Raw genomic sequence first — 18,467 nt, forward strand, 5'->3', positions numbered from 1 at the left:
CCTTTGAAAACAGCTGGAACGGTTTCCAAGCTGTGATCCACAAACCTCTGGTGGACTACAAGGCTATCGTAGGTTGAACAGCTGTTTGGCTAAACCACAGTTAACAGTGTTTTAAATAGTGTTTCCAATTAAAAGTTTGATCAGATGAGCGTGTGGTGGTTTTTGAAAAACGGTAAGGGCTGATAATGATCTGTTGTTCTAAAAATATGGGAACCACTTTTCCGGAGTGTATGAAAGGTAAAGAGCACTTCCCACTTCGTCAGCTTTAGGTAGGTTTCATGCGTCTCCACCAGAAACAACTAGAGGTTCCCAGAACAGGGCCAGGAAGAGCAGTCTGGTAGCGTTAACCCTTCTGTCCCCACCACACCCTCCCCAGTAACAGAACTGTGGGAGTCTTAATCACCCTCGGGTATCACTAGAAGTCTTAGCTACCCCTAATTTTCATGTATGTTCTTGACTAGTAGATTTAGTTTTCTGAGAAGTGAGTATAATTTTTCAAGTCTTGGGTCCTCATCATACAAAGATTAAACTTGTCAACTCCACTTCCTTCAAATATGTATCTTTCTTTGAATTAATACCTGTTTTCTCATTGCCAGAAAAATAGATTTAAAAATTCATTGTGAACACATGTAAACTTTCCTTACGAGTATTAGCACTTCTTATAACAATATCTGTTTATCAGTTTTTAAAAATTCCCAATTCTATTTGACCAACTTCTTTTAATTTGCCAGCTCCCTTAATAGTAAATTTACATTGTAAAAAAAATCTTCTTTGTTTCATATAAGGTCTCTATTACTTTTTTCTTTCTACTGAAAAATTTCTAGAATCATAAAGTACTTTTATTATCAGTGCTTTTAGTTGCCCTTGACATAGGTTACTTCCCACTGTCCCAAGTACCATACAAGCACATCCATAAGTAATTTGTAGAGATATTGTCTTTTCCAACATATTGCGCATCTTTATGGTAGGAATTATGGTGGTGGTGAATTTGAGAAATGCTGTATTCAAATGGTATAAATATGTTTATCCTCAAGAAATCAATTGTCTAACCTAAAATTACTGTAGTATATCTTATGAAATTTAAACAAAATACTGGAAACATATTTTATTGATAATACTGTTTTAAAAGGAACTAAAGAAAATGGCCAGCGAGCATGCTCTGTGTAACCTTTTATTGTTCCATATTTTTTCTTTGTGTGTTTTGATACATATATGGAAAATTACAGGGTTTGTGCATGTTTTTGTACTATCTTGCTAAATACCTGTTGCTAACATAACACGATTCTGAAGTTGTCTTTGCTCAGGCTTAAGCTAGAAGCTGAATATGAGATCGAGGGGAATCTTTGCCTTGTATCAGAAAGGTACATGTAGGGGAGGAGAGAGCGACTTCTGCTCTAGTGTGAAAAAAGGTTATTTCCTGGTGTCATCTGTGAGTGGGAGAACAGAGATTCATGAGTCTAGACAAGGTGTATGGGTATAGAATTTGGGGTCAGCTGGAAATCACTTTACCACAGCACATGGCTACAGCTCTCTACCTGAATCTAGTTCACTCCACATTTGCCCTAGCTATGCCCTTTCCTGTGTCTTCTGGAAGCCTGGCTTTGCCAGTTTCTGCACATGATGCTTTGAAGTGGAAAACCTACTTTCCTGCTTACTCCAGGAGTAGTTATGTGCAAAGATGCAAATGGTCCCACCTATCCCTCCCATCTAAATCTTCTCTTCTGTCCCACTATGCTTTCTTCTGCCTCCTGCCCATGGGGTTCTGCACTGCACATGCAGATGGACAGATGAATCGTAGAATAGAATCAGTGTCATTTAGGTTGGAAAAGACCCTGAAGATCATCAACCATAAATCCAGCACTACCAAGTCCACCACTAAACAATGTCCCTAAAGCAATACATCTACATACAACCCTTTCAGTGAAGAAATTTTTCTTAATATCCAGTCTAAACTTCCCCTGGTGCAACTTGAGGCTTTTTCCTCTTGTCCTGTCACCTGTAACTTGGGAGAAGAGACCGACCCCCACCTCGCTACAGCCTCCTTTCAGGTGGTTGTAGGGAGTGATAAAGTCTCCTCTCAGCCTCTGATTTGCATTTTTCTGTGATCTGTGACCTTCCTAAAAATAAATTAATTAATCTGGTGGATGACTACACCTATTGGTGATAAGTTGAAGGTTACTGACAGGATGGTTGTTTTTCTTAATTATTATTTTGCAGATCCTTTATAAGTTGTTCATGAAGACTAAAGAGTCTGCAGAAAGACTGAAAGCTGATGTCTTATGGTATCCCCCTAAATGCAAGGGGTTTTTTGGCACATATATTTTCATAAGTCTTAAGCTTTTATTTAACAGTTTTCTTTCTTAATACATGGTTGCATATGTATGTCTATGACTAAACTTAGCTTAGTGAGCCAGAAGCATGATTTCTGTAAAATTCAAATTCAGTAATTAATAAGCCTTTCAGCACCTTACAATACAAATAGGTTAAGTAGCAAGATCTATGTAACAATAATAAAATAGAGCATACTTTTTTTGTGTATGTGTGTTAGAGGGTACATTTTAATGGAAAACTATTTTGGTGTTTCTTTCATGAGCAGATTTTTGTAGTGGATATAGACATCACTCTTTTAGTCAGTGTTGGTCCCTACAAATTGGCTCTACTCTGTTTGCTTGTCTTATGTCATTTTTTCTGTAAAGACTGCAGGAACTCATGATTACTGAGAGGTAACTCCTTGAAGTTTTGGCACTGTCCTCTACAAAGTAATGTACCCTGAGCTGGCTTTCTGTTACCATGCCAGAGAAACATCAATTGTTGATACTATGTGTGAAACAACATTTGATATAAAGCGTATTAAGTTACTTGAAAAAAATCTTGAAAGGATGGATTTTGTGTTTACAAGAGCTGGCATCTAAAAATATATGTCATGGACACATGTAATAAATGTTTATTAATTGCTACAGGAGAAAAAATATTTACATTTGTGTACAATATGCTAGTCTTAATTATAGCTATTTTTATCTCCTTAAATATCTTCTCATAAGATATGTAAGATATAAGCTGGTTATAAAGTATTGAAAGATGTGAGTAATTTAATTTGTTGAAGCATTCAGTGCATCATTTAAAATGGCTACTAAAGGAGAGAAGTTGACATGCACTTCTCATAACAGCTAAGCATGAAAATAAGGTATCAGAGATAATAATACAGTTCCAAATAGGTAAAAATCATTGTTATGTTTTGCTGAATGAGCAGAGCTCTTCACAGAATGGTGATCTCATTCTGAGATTACAGTTACCTAAATAGATTTTCATTGCTAAATGTTATTCTGGTGTTTTTATATCTTTGTTGGAAATGAGAAAACATTTAAAATTTAAGTCATTGGTCTTGCAAAAGCCATGCAAAAAGCTTTCAGGACTTGGTATTTTACCTCAGGATTATATCCATAGCCCTTTTAAATTTTGGAATGTCAGAAATTGTGCAGGTGAGTAGGAAAAAGCAAATGTGAAAGGAAGACACTGAAATGGAGAGGAGGAAATTATTTTCCTTTGCAGAAGGAAGGGAAGGATGAAAAACAACGTAATAATCATAGTAGAAATAATAGGGTGAAAAAGGAGGAGCTAGGTAAGTATTGACACTAGTATCTTGTATTTAGTGCTCAGACATGGTATGTTTTATGCTTGCATGGAAAACAGATTGAGACTTCAGTTTTCTGACTAAGTGCGTGCTGTGCTGAGCTGTACTTTATTCTCTGCACATTTTTGGTTTAGCACGGTTGCTTCTAGGGAAGGCTTTAAATTGGCGTTCAGGGCCAACCTAAATCACAAAATATATTCTCCTACTAGAAAATGATGACTGCTCCAATGTTCTGTCATCCTAAGTAAGCTCTTAACAACAACACTATTAGACATCAAAAAATCAAAGCCAGTTTTTTATATATATTTCTGTTGTTAATTCTAGTCACTAGCATTGAGACAGGGCATGGGCAGGCAGGCAATAAAATAACATTTACGAGTGGCAAAAACTGTATGCAAAACCTATTGTAATAATGCTAAAACTGAAAATGAAAATTGCTAATTAATCATTATTCAACAGGACTAGGCAAAGTTAATTAATTCATAACCAAACGTAGCTGTAGAATAATGGATTACTTACATTGGCTTTCATTACAGGTTAGACATCAGTGTGTGGATTTCATCCGTAAGCTGTAATAAAATAAAATAAATTAGGAAGTTGACAAAAAAAAGTTTAATTCAGTAATTTGTTCATTTATGTGCCTAGTTACTGCATGATTCCCATGAGTATATATGGTATTACAGCAGAGTAAACGTTCAGGGAAAATTATATGCTTTTAAAACTGAGAAGTTAACTAATATTTATATAGTGACTATAACATGATTACCATGAATTTCCATGCTAAAAACTTGTTTATTTTTAAGTACAGAGATAGGAACCTCCCGACTTCTTATATTCACTTGTTGGTATGCATAAAACGCATGCACCTGAGCAGCACTTCAGTGTAACTGAGCCCCGAGCTGATGTACAGCAGAGTAGCATCCCCTGTAAAACTGCCCTGTTGCTGGCTGTGGTCAGAAAGAGTCAAAATAGATAGAGCAGGGAGAGGCCTTATGGTGCCAATTCACAAATAATTTTGGAGTGGTAACGTCTACTTTTTGGAAGGCAGCGTATTAATTTCTGCTGATAGAGAGAGAGAACTCTGCGTAAGATTTATGCTATAAATTGCTGCGTGAGAGGGTTCCCTTTCCTGTGCAGTGTCTGCATCACTGAGCAGCAGTTTCTAAGGGCCCCCAGTGAAGATATAAATACTGAAAAACTGACATAGCAGTACTCGTTACGTTCATTCTAAAAAGAAAATGAAATTAAATGCAGATACAGCTTTTAGAAGTTCTAAATAAGAGACTTCACGCTGTATTTTATAATTAGCCCTTGCTGTTACATTGTTTTGCATTAGTGTTACACTGTTATGTTACATGACTCTAGAATTGTTAGATCATATCAATTCTTCAGTGCAAAATCACATTTCAAGTGGACCAATATTTAGATTTTGAAGACGTCTTTTTAATTGCATTGTAACCGACAACCCTGTTGTCCTTCTGCAATAGGCAGTGTCAAGATGACTGTATTCTGAAATAGTCATTCATGGAAGACCACTGTATGCATAGGTCTCCAATGAGGTATGAATTGCACAATCCCAGGTTTACGTCTCTCAGACTTTCTGTACTAAAAAGAAAGCTCAGACTCTGAACTGTCCCTTTGGTGTATATTCCAGCCCCCAGATCAGTGCCCAGGAGGAAGGCTCCCTTTCTCATTCTCTTCTCTGTTTATTTATGCTTTGGTACTGCAATTCTGTAAGAGCAGAGTCTCGGTTTTGTATCTGGGCTGACAAGCTGGTGAAGGTGGTATGAATTGGTTGTCCCCACAGACCTGCTCCACACTGAAGCTTCCTGCACGGGGACTGGGCTATATACCAACTTGAAAACCAGCCCTTCACCCATGCCTCTTGTATTGAATTATAGGTCATTTAAAATAACCATTATAATGTAAGTATCCGTGACCATGACATGGGATTTCAGCATTTTTTTCAAACAGTATTTACTGTATTTAGTAACAAATTACTGAAATATCAGCAGTGCCATTTTAAGTATGTTACATATAATATTTCCTGAATCAGGCCTTAATGTTGGGAACATAGAATCCTAGTAATGTCAAGCTTTGATTTTTGCTTACAGCAGATAAACCTAAACGCCCAGTAGTCCTTTCTATTAGTCCTAATAGAAAAGCAAACTTTCTTTTATTTGAAAGACTTCATTTTTGTGCTCAGTATAGTGAACACGAATAATGTTCAGTAATAAAAAAATACTATGCAGCACAAGCCTATGAAGTGTTCTGTGCAGATGAAAATCATTAGTAAATTTTCTATGTTCAGAGTAAAGGAAGTTGAAAATGCGCTGTTTCTCATATTATTTTAATCCAGATGTTGTTATCCATAACTATTTGGGTTAAAGATGTGCTGCTAGGTTCACAAATACCGAGCGAACTTCACAAAATTAATTACATGTCAAATATGTGACTCAGACTCTAAGATTCAGACCTTAGGATGGGATGAATCGCCCTCTGGAGGTGCCCGTTTCAGTCTACTGACTTCACAGGAATCCTGCTTTGAACTGACAAGCTCAAACTAAAAGTTAAGTGAGTGGCCTGTCACCTTAAGAGAGGAATACCTGAGCGTTTCATACCATACTAACTCTTTTCTGCAGACCTCTTTCTTTTTAAGAATGGCTGCCTTCTTCCTCACCTTCTCTGTTGGTGTTCATGTACTGTTTCTAAAACAAATAAGCACAATTGTTACTGTTGCTATTTCCTGTGTATATTGTTTTTTCCTGTCCTTTTCGATCTTGTTATCTTATCTTTCCCTGTTTTTTTTTTTCTTTTTCCTGGCTCTATCTAGCTACCATCTCTTCTGAAGCTTTTCACTTACTACCTCTCTGACCATCCTACCTTCTCTGTTGAAAGTAGTGTCCTAACTTCTGCTGTGGAAGACTGCTGACCCTTTCCTTTGATGCTGATACCAGTATTGTCTGTGAGAGATAGTACTGTAGTGAAGACATAGAAAAAGAAGAATACGGCACTTATGGATTCTTTGTAGTTTTGAATAGTCAAGAAGTATTGTTCTTCTGCCTTCATATAAAATGTGTTAGTTTTCTAATGTAATTTCAAGATGTTTATGGAAGTGTAAAATTAAACATGAAGAATATAAAATCCGTATTAAAGACATTTAAATTTAACAAAGTATAGCATTAGTCTTTATTTTCAAAATTGAGTCCTACATGGCTCACTTGCAAGAAGTGGGATAGATTGTAAAAGTTGTGTACTGGTGAAGTCTGACTTATTGAAAGGTAAATTTATTTTCTTCCTCCCTATGGTAATATTTTCTTGGTTTATATTTATTAAAGATCTCTCCTTGACTTGAGTTCTCTGTCTTCTCCCTTTTTTTTGTTCCTTTTGTTAACCTAAGTTTCCTGTTCCTTTCTGCACTGGACTCTCCTAACTCTTTTGGTTCAATACCAATCCATTTTTCTTCCATGTATATATCCATTTGCCTAAAATATTACTGTAAGCATGATCATATATACACAAGAATATATTTACTTCTATAAGACTTGCAGTAAACCAGATAAGAATCTTGACAGCATTCTAAGTTTTTTATGACGCATGTGCCTTCATAGGATCAAAGTACCTTACCTCCTACATCAATGGAATTATAATTATGGACAGAGATAAACATTGCTGTAAAAATACAGACTTATGGTACTTGTTCAATATAGGAATGCTAACTTAAAAAGAGCATCTGAATGAAAGCAAACATGCTGCATTGATAAACGGTATTGCAGAAGTTTTTAGATTTTATTTGCAGATAAGGAGAAATGCTAATGGAAAGAGTGCTTCATATTGATAGTAATATGAGCAGTAAAGTTTTTTAAAAAAAAAGTCAACTAAAAGATGTACATCCATAAAATCGGGAGAATTTTTGCAAATCATGCTTTCTTATAGCAGAAATATTAAATAAAAGTTAATGTCTTCTGAAGGCTAGATAAGTACACATTTTATTATCTGTACTAAATATTCTTTAGATAATCTGAATTCTTTGGATTGGAATAAAAGAATGCCAAGTACATGATAAAACATAAATAGTGACATTCACAAGTTTTCAGTTTAGATGTGTAAAATATGATTCTGAAGCCTCTTCTGATACTTACAGTAGTTTGCAATAACAGTAAGAAATAGCAACTTATTAGAAAATGATTGGAGGTGTGGCTGAGAATGTCATTTACGGTGCCTAAAACTTTTTAACTAGTGTAGTTATAAGCAGGACTTTGCATAATTTTGAGCCCATTACAAAAGCACCTTCTTTGCCAGATTCATTTACCGAGCATGAGGACATCACAGACAAGGATTAGAAAGCAGAAGAGATTTGGAATCTCTAAAACAGTTACACTGATGATGAGATTTTGTTTTGAACAGTAGTAGCAGTAAGTTTTTTCTTAGAATGAATCAACTGCAAGTAATTTTGTAAAAATGAACCATGTTAAAATTATCTGTAGAAGAAGAAAGAATATTAAAAACCATTTAAAACCTGTTAGGATTTTCTGGTGTATATCCTCAAATGGTATAAATTGGCATGCATAAAGTTAAGTCACCGCTGCTTACTGAAGATTTATCCTTTTTATTAACTATATAATACAATACAGATCCTGAAATAGTCCCTTACTTAATACTTGTATTCATTTTACAGTAGAGTAGTTATGGAATAAGGTCTTACTCATCATGAGAAATAATAGAATTCTAACAATGGCATATTATTGTTAGAGGGAAGTACATCAAACTGACTTGAATTAGCATAGTTTTAGAAAATTACTTTGGTTTTTAGAGTACTGTATTGATATCGCTTGTTAAGTTACAAAACTACTGCTTGTTTAATAGTACTACTAATCTAAAATGTAGAGTTGTAGTTTGAGGATAAAATTATTTTTACACTCAAGTTCACGTATTTTTGATTTGCAATTTTTGGGTGATAATGTCTCAGTTAAAACAACCAATTAAATCATCCTTCTTTTTAATATATGATGAACAGTGAGGAGAGCATAGCTAGAAATACTAACAAAACAGGAAAAAAATTTCAGCAAAGTGTACCCATAGGGAAACACTTGCAAGAGGAGAATAAAGATTAGTGAATATTGCTACAATGAGATGTGAAAACATACTTAATCTATAAAGTCCTGCAGGAAATAACAATGAAAAATTAGGACTTTCTGTTCATAAACACAGCTTAGGTACCTGTGGTCTTGAGAGGTGCAGCACCACTGCAAATTCCCTGAAATGGTCTTTGATCGCATCACAAACAAATCTGGCTAAAACATAAATAGAACTATCCCATGCTCTATAAGGAACATAAGGTGAGGGAAACATAATTTATCAAACAGCGACCCTCCTTGCAGATCCTGCAACTCACATGGCTGGCAGACACAGAAATAATTTCACAAATGAAAATGGAAGATGAATAATCCATGAAGATTGTGTTGAAGGTTTGTTTCATGGAATTTCTCTAGGATCTCTACAATTTTTATATCTATATATACGTTATATATATGTATATTGTACATACATATATTGGAAATTATATGAAAATAAATGTGGGAAAAGCTGTGAAGGAAGAATTTGAGATACATGCAAGAAATGTTTCTAAAGAGCTACAGGAGGATATTTCTGTGTAGTACCTAGAACAACTGGAAGAAGTAATGCAAATTAATTCAGTCCTGGATCTGATAGTAATCAGAAAAATAAAAAGATACTAGATCTAAAATGAAGACCTTATGAACGTACAATACTTCTGGTTTAATAAAGAGACCAGAAAAAGGGTAAATGTTGTGAAAATCACTGACAGAAATGCAAAGAGTTTGAAGAGTAATAGCAGAAAGCTGGTTCAGCTTTCTGAGAGAGACATTGCAAGAGACTAAGAGCACGATTCCGCTGTAAATAAATGTTTAGTGAAGTATGAAGTAGGAAAAAAGAAAACGGAACTGGAAATGGGAACTTCAAGCCTGCCATCGTGCAAAGATCAAACAGAAAGAAAGCTTGGACCACATGATGCTATCTGAGAAAGCCTAATTATCTGCTTAGTTAGTATATTTTTGCTAGTATAATCTGAAAATATGTGAAGCTTTTAAAGAAAACAGATTTCCTTCAAATTTCCTCAACTTTTAATTTTTCTCTTTGTTTCCAATAGAGTAATACTGAATAAAAGGAAATCAGAGACCACTGTCTACAAACCATTTGTTTGAAAAGATAGTTGAAGAGACAGCAAACAAAAATGGTAATTGAAAATACAGATAAGTGTCTGAAAATACGAAGGGACCCAGATTCTGTACCCCTGCTCTGCCCGCTGGAGGTAGCACAAGGTAGCCAAGATTCCTCCTCACAGGCTGAGAATTGGCCTGTCATGGGGAGGTCACAGTCAGCCTAAGGCTGGTCTGTCCCTCTCCCACGCCAGCAGCTCTCATCCTGCACTTAGGTCTGGTGATGGGACCACAAGAAGGTACGCCTACTCTCCACCGCTTTTCAACCGCATTTAATTTCTTAGATGACATCTGGACTCGAAAACAAAATGCACCACAGCCCAGTCAAGAGTTGGTAGCAAATTACAGCTCACAGTTGCGTGGCTGACCCATCTGCTGTCCCGAAGCAGGGCAGCCTCAGTCATACTGCCTACCAAGAGCAGTCCCTAACCCATGCTCTTCCCCAGATCTTCCTGTGCTTGTTTTGGCCTGGGCCAAAAGTGTACCAAAGAGCTAGCAATTAACATGGATTATCAGGTGGTAGAACCCCAGCGTGCGCCTGGGCCCTGTTTAGCTCCGTAACACAGGGGTAACCTTATGAATTACATGCAGTTGGAAGTAATTAGAACTATACTTGCCTGCTGAAAGTGAAAATCGCAATGGCACGCTAACAAATAATCTATAGGTATCTTTCAGACTACTGTTTCTTGAACAGAAATGTCAGTGAATGTGTAAGTTTGGATATAATGTGTGACTTAATTAAAAAGAAAGCAAGCATAGAAAGTCTGAAAAATCAGTCAGAGGAGGACAATAAATGGCAAAACTTACCTAATGTGAAGTATTTTTAAAGAGGAATTGGAAAGGCAGTTAGATGAGTGAATATTCTTTTAAAAATAAGCAAGATTACAGTAAAAAAGTCAGTATGTGACCATTTGGGTAAGTCGATTTTAGTTCATTATTAAAATGCAGTTTGGGTCCCACCTATGTGGACCTCGTTATAGGATAAAAGCCTGAAATATAATGCATTTGTTTATGGTGTTCTATTCTGAGACTTTGGAGAAGGACCTGATGCTGAAGTGGGCACGCTTCAATATAAAATAGTGACTTCATCACGCACATGATGGGATAAGTGCTTTACTGAATATTTATACAGATTTCAAAAAGGGATATGCAATAATATCTTGGGATTAACATAATCTCTGTATTACTTGGACAGGTTTCCAGCATGCGATGTAATTACTATTAGGTTCCAGGTCATATTTTGACCTAGTGAGATCACCAGTTATTTTCACAATCATCTCTGATTTTACAGGTTGTAGAAAACTCTATGCAGGAAACACAAAAAAGGGGAAATAAAATTACATTCATAGACTACTTTGTAACCTGGGGTTAACTGCTTAAGGTTGAGGACAGAAAATAAAAAGGGAAGGGAAAATGTGGCAAGTGGGACAATGTTGGAACACAGTGCGTTAGCATTCAGTTGAATATTGTCATTGAAGTTATTCAGAGATAAAGAGAGGAAATAAACTGTTCAAATAAAACCTATATGCAGATTCTGAAAGATGGGCAGCTCCTCTGGTGAGTGCTGAGGACATAAAGGACATCTATGAAATAAATAAATTGGACAGAATTTTTAGGATGCTGTAGGCCAAAGGAATTATAGAATCATAGATTCTGTGATTCTATGAAAATGGCCTGAAGTTGAGAAGGAAGGTTGAGAGGTAGGTGTTTGGAAACAATTCTTAATAGGAAATGATTCTTAATGGAACACTGGGAAGCAAATAGATCATCATAACAACTATTCAGCAATAAATTTGCCTACAGATGAGGCATTTGGAGAAGCATTCCTGCAGAAATGCAGGCAGCTTTTCTGGAGGAACCAACTGGCTATTCTGGCTTTGCTCTATTGCCATCAACTGTATGTGCAACATAGTGGGGAACTATGTTGGGAAAAATCAATTCTATAGTATGAATGTACAGTTCTGTACCTTTGGCTTGCTTTGGCTTCAGTAGAGTTATGTTCTGGCAAATGATAGAAATGACATTAAAAAAAGCAAGAGAATATCAATGAAAAATCTAAGAAAGTAGAATTATATACACATAGATGGAGAAAAACATAAAGCAAATCTGCCATGGATATTACATACCTGGCTGAAAAAAAAATGTTATTTCTTATAATCTTGTAATTTTGAAATGCAAATGCATTATATAAAATTGTAATACGGTGATGCCCTCGAGCATAGTTCTAGCAAATGACATGAAACAACCAACCAAAGTGTTTGAAGTTGTCCACTGTTCTCTGAATACATTATATATTCTAATGTCTGAACTGCTGGAACTGGTAGTTCCTGTTTTGAGGAAAAAAGTCATTTTAGGACTTCTATGAAAAGAGATTCTGCAAACTGTTACGGCAGATAGTGCAGGTACAACTCTCTGCTACAGAAGTGTTCATAAACTGCTTCTCTCCTCATTGCGCGTACATTCTGTGCCCATCGCTCCTGCTTAAATAATTCACTTGTTGGGGGTTTGCTTCTGTGTGTTTCCTGAGGAAGTGGGGGGACATAAGTTTTTAGGAGCTGCTGAAAGCTAAGATGGAGCATGGCAAGGAGGAGATGACGACATCAGGATCTTGGCTGGAGGGTAGAGGAACTGTAAAGGTTGTTCCAAAGATGGGGGAGTGGGTGGCTCTGAGCAGGAGCATAATGCTGCGGGGAACCCTTAAGCCTATTTACTCATTTAATTTATTGAGAGCACACCTAGGTATCATGGGATTTGGATGTTTTGCAGATGGATAGAGTAACTAGATTACAAAGAACAACTACTAAATTTCAGGAATTCATTATGAAAGTACTCTATGAATAAACTGTATGAATATTAAAAAGCAAAACCAAACCGTAGAAACCACTTCTTAGAAGAACTTTCGTATGTGACTGTGGTGTAGTTGCATAGTCTGTGCAAGTGAAGTAGGGCAAAGAAGCAGAAAATCTGGGCTAGATGTCAGAAACCACTGCCCACTTTTTCACTCTCACACACCATGCCCCTCCCTACTCCCGTCTTATTTCCAAGGAAATAATGTGGAGATTCCTGATTCCCTGATTCAAAATAAGTAAAGAGACTAGATTCTTTAAAGGCAGGCATCTGGAAATAAATGTGAAGACAACCAGCCACTGCAGCATTTACGGCACTTCTTTGATCTGTTATTATGTTACATCCTTTCTTTTACTTTTTTTGGTCCAAAATATTTCTGCTTTATTCAGACAAAACTCATTGAAAACAATGCAGAACATGATGTATGTTTACCATGAACTAATAATTGTTTAATCATCAATAAGAGACTCTATAGTATACTTCAATTAGCAGCATCCTTCTACCTCCATTTCAGCAGACATGATCTATTTTGAGACAACAGGGAGACATACAGATTTTGAGTCAGATCTTCCTTCTATTATGCTCAATTCTCAAAGAAAACTAGATTTGTGTCTGCCTGTCCATCCATCCATCTGTCTGCTTATTTATTAAGAATATGATAATTTGTTTTAAAAGTTACAGTATTACTAGGTAGAAAGTATACAAAGTCCCTGTTCTATCCAGTTCTTTGAAGAAACGGAAAAAATAAGAACAAGTGAATTATTGTACATTCAAAGAAAATTAAGTCTCATTACTGATTTCCAAAGAAGTTACTGAAGAGATGGACAGATGTATTTTGTTTCAAGGGTCTGTGGGGCCTACTGCTCTGGAGCACCACAAAATTCCAAATAACATGGATACCTGCTTTTACAGATGAAGCAAAATGGCCAGAATAAAAGTCAGTGAAGAAAATTGTTGTATCTCTGTGCTAAAATAAAGTCTGGAAATGGAAGATGGTTTTGATTTCCAGGTAAACGTGAATCTATAGGAGACCAAAAAGTTTTTGGAAAGCAAGATTTATAAGTCACATTTCAAAAGAGTTGCATTCGTTTACTCAAGAGAAGACTGGGAGAAATAATCTGACATCTGAAGATTATTGTGAAGAAGATGGTCATCAATTGCCTTTTGTATCTAGCTGTGGAAGGACAAGAAAAAATGATCTTAATTTAGGGTGAAGAAGAACAGGCTACATATTTGGAAAATCCATCTAAGTACAAGGACAGTTAAAGACTGGAACCAGGCTATCTGGCGATGCTGGAGCATCTTCCTCACAGGCAATTTAGAACAGATTAGACAAAAAATTTCCATTGTCACAATGCTCTTACATCTATCTTCCTTCATAATTGTTGGCTTCACTCAATAAACAATCTATAATATTAAGAAGTAATTTGAAAAATAAATTTGGAATGTGGAGATAAAACTGGATAATCTGAACACATGATAAATCACCAAAAACGCACATATCAATTTTTTATCAATAGATATATGCTTGTATTTTGTATGCCTTTCTATATTTTCATTTTCACTTATTTTCATTTTAAAGTTGATATACATATAATTTCCTTTTACAGATCGTTGATAAGGATAAAGCATTTTACCTGTTTATGCAAGCAGTACTATTACTCTGCTTACACTACATGAGCCTCTGGGCAGGACGCTGGTTTCAGCATTGTCAATACCCTTTTTCCTTGGCTTCTAATTCTATCTAGCACGTGCTCTTCAGGTACGTATATCTTTGTAGATAGTATGGGGAAATATTCTGCATTCAAAACACATGTAGTTTCTTTTAAGTCACATATAGATAACTATTTTATTATTTGAGAGAATATCTGAAAAAGTCTGATTCCTAAACAAAACCAGAACTTTGATGATTAATTTTACTTTCTGTGGTTAACAGCCTATTTTTACTGTGATAAGTAAAGCCTGTTAGTAATAAAAATGAAACCAAGTATCTATGCTGTGATAATGGAACCCTAAAGTGAAATTAGTTAGTGATATTAGAAAGTATCACTTGTATTTCTGCTCCAAACCTCAAGATATTTTTTTTTCCTGTACTCAAAAGCAACATTAAAGAATATATATGGTTCATGTTACCAACATTCATGGCCTTGATTATAACGTGAATAATTTTTGTATATGCTTTTGTTAGAGCATAAAATATGTAGCGTAACAGAGCAAGGACAGTGAAGGCATGAAGATCATTTGCCTATTCAGAATACTGACAGAATTCAGTCTGTTCACAATACTGGCTAGCATGGCTCTTCTTTCTAAGAAATTCAATTTGAAGGATGATGAGAAAACCGTTTATATTTATTACTGTGTTAATCTGTTAGCCGCCTGAGGACTTACATGTTCATATCAAACAATAATTAAAGTCTTCAAATGAAAGTGTTTATATGCCAGTGTTTTTTCTTGCATGGGGTCTGTGACAGGGAAGGCTGTGAACGTTTGCAAATGGACATTTTATTGTACCTTCTTCCCTCAAACTGTGTTAGAAACGTTTCAATTATTAGAAGCAGCTGTATTAAAAATGTGATAGTGTACAGAGAATCAAATGGCTTTCACTCAGTGAACCTCCTAGGGAGGAAGATCTATGTAAGTATGTACTTCATTTTTGTAGCTCGCTCTGTCTTTTTATCTCGAGAGAGAACCAAGGGGTTCTAGAGTAACTTTTCTGTTTAATACTGCACTTAAATCATCTAGATTTACCTGGCTTTGGTCTGTGTTTTTTTTTTTTAAAGTAGGAGACATCTACTTATGGCATTTGAGAATTAACTTAGAAAGAGACCACTAAAGTCTTAAAACCCTTCTAAAAGAAGCCAATCAGGGGCACGACTGTTGTCAACTTGAATTGAATTATTCAAGAATATGAGTCACATACCACTCTACCTTTATATTAATACAGTTTACGTAGAAGAAAAACAGTATAGGTCAGAGAAGCTTTTGGAGGAACACGTCTAGGAAATAACTTCAGAATGTTTAACTTACACTTTTTTTACAAGGATAGGAAAATATAATTCCTGGATAGAAGTGAAATACTGCTTTAAAAAGCCATCTAAAAGTTGAGTGACGTGATTTATCCTGAAAGTCAAAGATGTAGTTTATGATCCAAGATGTTTTGTGAAGAGAGAATAGTGGTTCTAAATTGTGAGATGCCTTAATGACTTGAACAATTTGAGAAAAATGAAAAAAACTACTAGTGTTCCTTTTACTTACAATTGAAATCTAAGGTTGCCTGGTTTTACTTGTCAGAACTTGCTTTTCTGCATTCATATTCATTTAATAATTTTGTAATTAAAAATTCACATTTATATTTATAGTTTTGAAGTTATAAAATGCAAGCTATATATCCAGCTTTCCCATTTAATATTTTATTGAACAGCTTAAAAATAACTTTTGTTGACTAAAGAAAATATTCACTTAACCAGAGAGGATTTGTTATGATGAGAAATACAGTTTTCCTGCATATCTTCAGAGGCCCAATGCAGCTACTACAGAAATCAACCCCTAGCAAGGTGCTTGTGTCTATCTTGGATAGTATAATACTCAGAAAAATATAGAGCTAGTAATATAGAAGGATCTAATCCCCATTTTCAAAGGTGCAAATGAATTTACCACTAATAATTCTGAAAATATTGCTTATAGGTTAAATAAGGACACTCAGAAACAATAAGAAGAAAGGGTAGTTAGGAAGAAAAAGAATGTATTCAGTTTGATTATGTGAGGTAAACAACCATATACAAGGAAACTGGAATGATACAATATTTATTTAAGTTGGCAGAAGACTGTATAGTTGGAGGTAGAATTGGGAAAACACAGTGTGCAGTTATGAGTTTTTCTATTTTAGTAGTTTTAATAATGTTTCAAAGTGGTGGTAATCCCCTTATTTAACATAACCACAATTGGACTGGACAAAGTAGTAGAAACTGTAGTTCAGAAAGACAATCCTCTGGTTGGATATAGGTTGAAAAGTGTAAGTGTTAGCATCTAAGAGTGTGTAAGTTTTTTTGGCCAATTTTGAGAAATACATAAGAAAATGTCAGAATTAAGAAAATATTTTCTCTGGAGTACTAGAAAGTGTACTTGTATGTAGTTTTGGGCTCCCCAGACTAATATCGTGATATACAGTTAACAGTATAAAGAGATGGTTGCTTTCTTAATGGAGATTGTGTGTATGTTAATTTGTATAGCCTGGTTTTCCATCTAAGTTGGCCAAAGCACAAAGAGTTATTTTAATTGCTCAATTTTTATAAAGAGCATGAGTAACTCATCTGGGATGCTTTTGGCTGCTTCTTTGAATGCTTGTGTAGACGGATTTCATTGCTGGTGTGTACGTGCCCTGTAAGTGCAAGGACAAATTTATTTGGACAAGTGGAGTCCATTAGATGCTATCAGCAGACTACTGCTTGAAGCACCTTCATGTCCACTGTCCTCAGGGCATGAAGTAGCATCGTGAGTACAAACATTCATGATTTCATTATTTCCATCATACCACAAAGATGGAAATAATGGAGTATATGTACTGTGTGATTCATTCAACTTTATATGTAATCGTGTAATTAATTTCATGTAGTAAATTAAGTCTCCTTATGACCATTAGCAAAATACAATTTGAGTTAACATACTGGATATATCTCTGTATATATGGTAAAGGAATCATAAGTTACTGGGATGTAAGGTTTTCCCTAGTGTGATTCTTCAGAGAGCAACATGTCCCATAGTAACATTTCCTTTTTCGAAGAGGAAACATACAGCAGGGGAAGGAGAGAGAAGACTTCCCTTAAACAGAAATCAATTTATTTCTAAATTCCACAAGTAAAGCTATAGTTATGATTTAAGACATTGTCTCTTACTCAGTGTCCTAAAAGCTGTGATTCTGAGCTTCTGGGACATATCCACTAACAGGGCCCACTTGTATTGGCAGGGAAGTCTGATGGAGGCAAAAGGAGCACGATTCCCAGCACAAGTTGCTGCCCACGCACATAGCAAGGGATAAAAGATTCATCAGCAATACGGCATGTCTTTGATTCATGTATTTTAAAGTCCAAGGCCTGAAAAGACCTATTTTATTACTTGCACACTCCCTGCAGGGACCTTGATAGTGACTGGCTCTGTGCTGAGTGCGTTATGTATTTATAGCCCCAATAGTAGCGATTGTCTTTGTATTTTCAGCACTGTGTTGTTCAGAGTGCTGAGTGACTGGTTGGTCTTGTGGCTTTTCTCTCTCTTATTCTCTAATAAGCTATCTGGCTTATTAGAAACAATAAACACCAGAAATAGATTCCCTTCTACGACTGATTGCAGCAGCAAATGTACCATTACAAATCAGCGTCAGAGCCTTCTGTATCTACAACTTTACAGGAAGGGTGAGGGGGCTGGCAGTTCAGTGTCAACTACCAGTGCCTCAGCATTTTCATTTGCTATTTCAAATTCAGACTGGAGTAGTATCCATAATCTCCTAACCAATCACTAATCCTCAGGGATTTTGAACTGCCAGCCTGCAAGATGTCTATTTTTACATAGGGGTCCACACAGCAGAGAAAAGACATTAGATTCCTCATAGGAACACGGGGCTACATTATACTGAGTGCTACCCTTCAGTATTTCTCGTGAACCAAGCAGGAATTTTCTGTTGGTTTTGTGTTCCCCCTGCCTCCTCCCAGAAAATGCAGTCATCGTCAGAGCCTCAGGAGATAAAGGACTTAAGTGTA

General features: G+C 35.9%; 1 long non-coding RNA gene across 3 annotated transcripts in view; it reads left to right on the forward strand.

Moving 5' to 3' along the window:
- Nucleotides 1-14,971, forward strand: part of LOC106902492 — a 31,150-nt gene extending 16,179 nt beyond the window's left edge. For 2 of the 3 annotated variants that reach the window (XR_001414533.1, XR_001414532.1), the window contains one exon: nucleotides 6,465-6,923. This is a non-coding gene — a long non-coding RNA (uncharacterized LOC106902492). Of the gene's footprint in view, nucleotides 1-6,464; nucleotides 6,924-14,327 lie in introns of those variants that run through there. The other variant, XR_001414534.1, reaches the window with a different exon arrangement.
- Nucleotides 14,972-18,467: the final 3,496 nt, after the last annotated feature.

The sequence above is a fragment of the Calidris pugnax genome, unplaced genomic scaffold (assembly GCF_001431845.1).
Source record: "Calidris pugnax isolate Ruff unplaced genomic scaffold, ASM143184v1 scaffold20, whole genome shotgun sequence".
NCBI classification, from domain to species: Eukaryota; Metazoa; Chordata; class Aves; order Charadriiformes; family Scolopacidae; genus Calidris; species Calidris pugnax.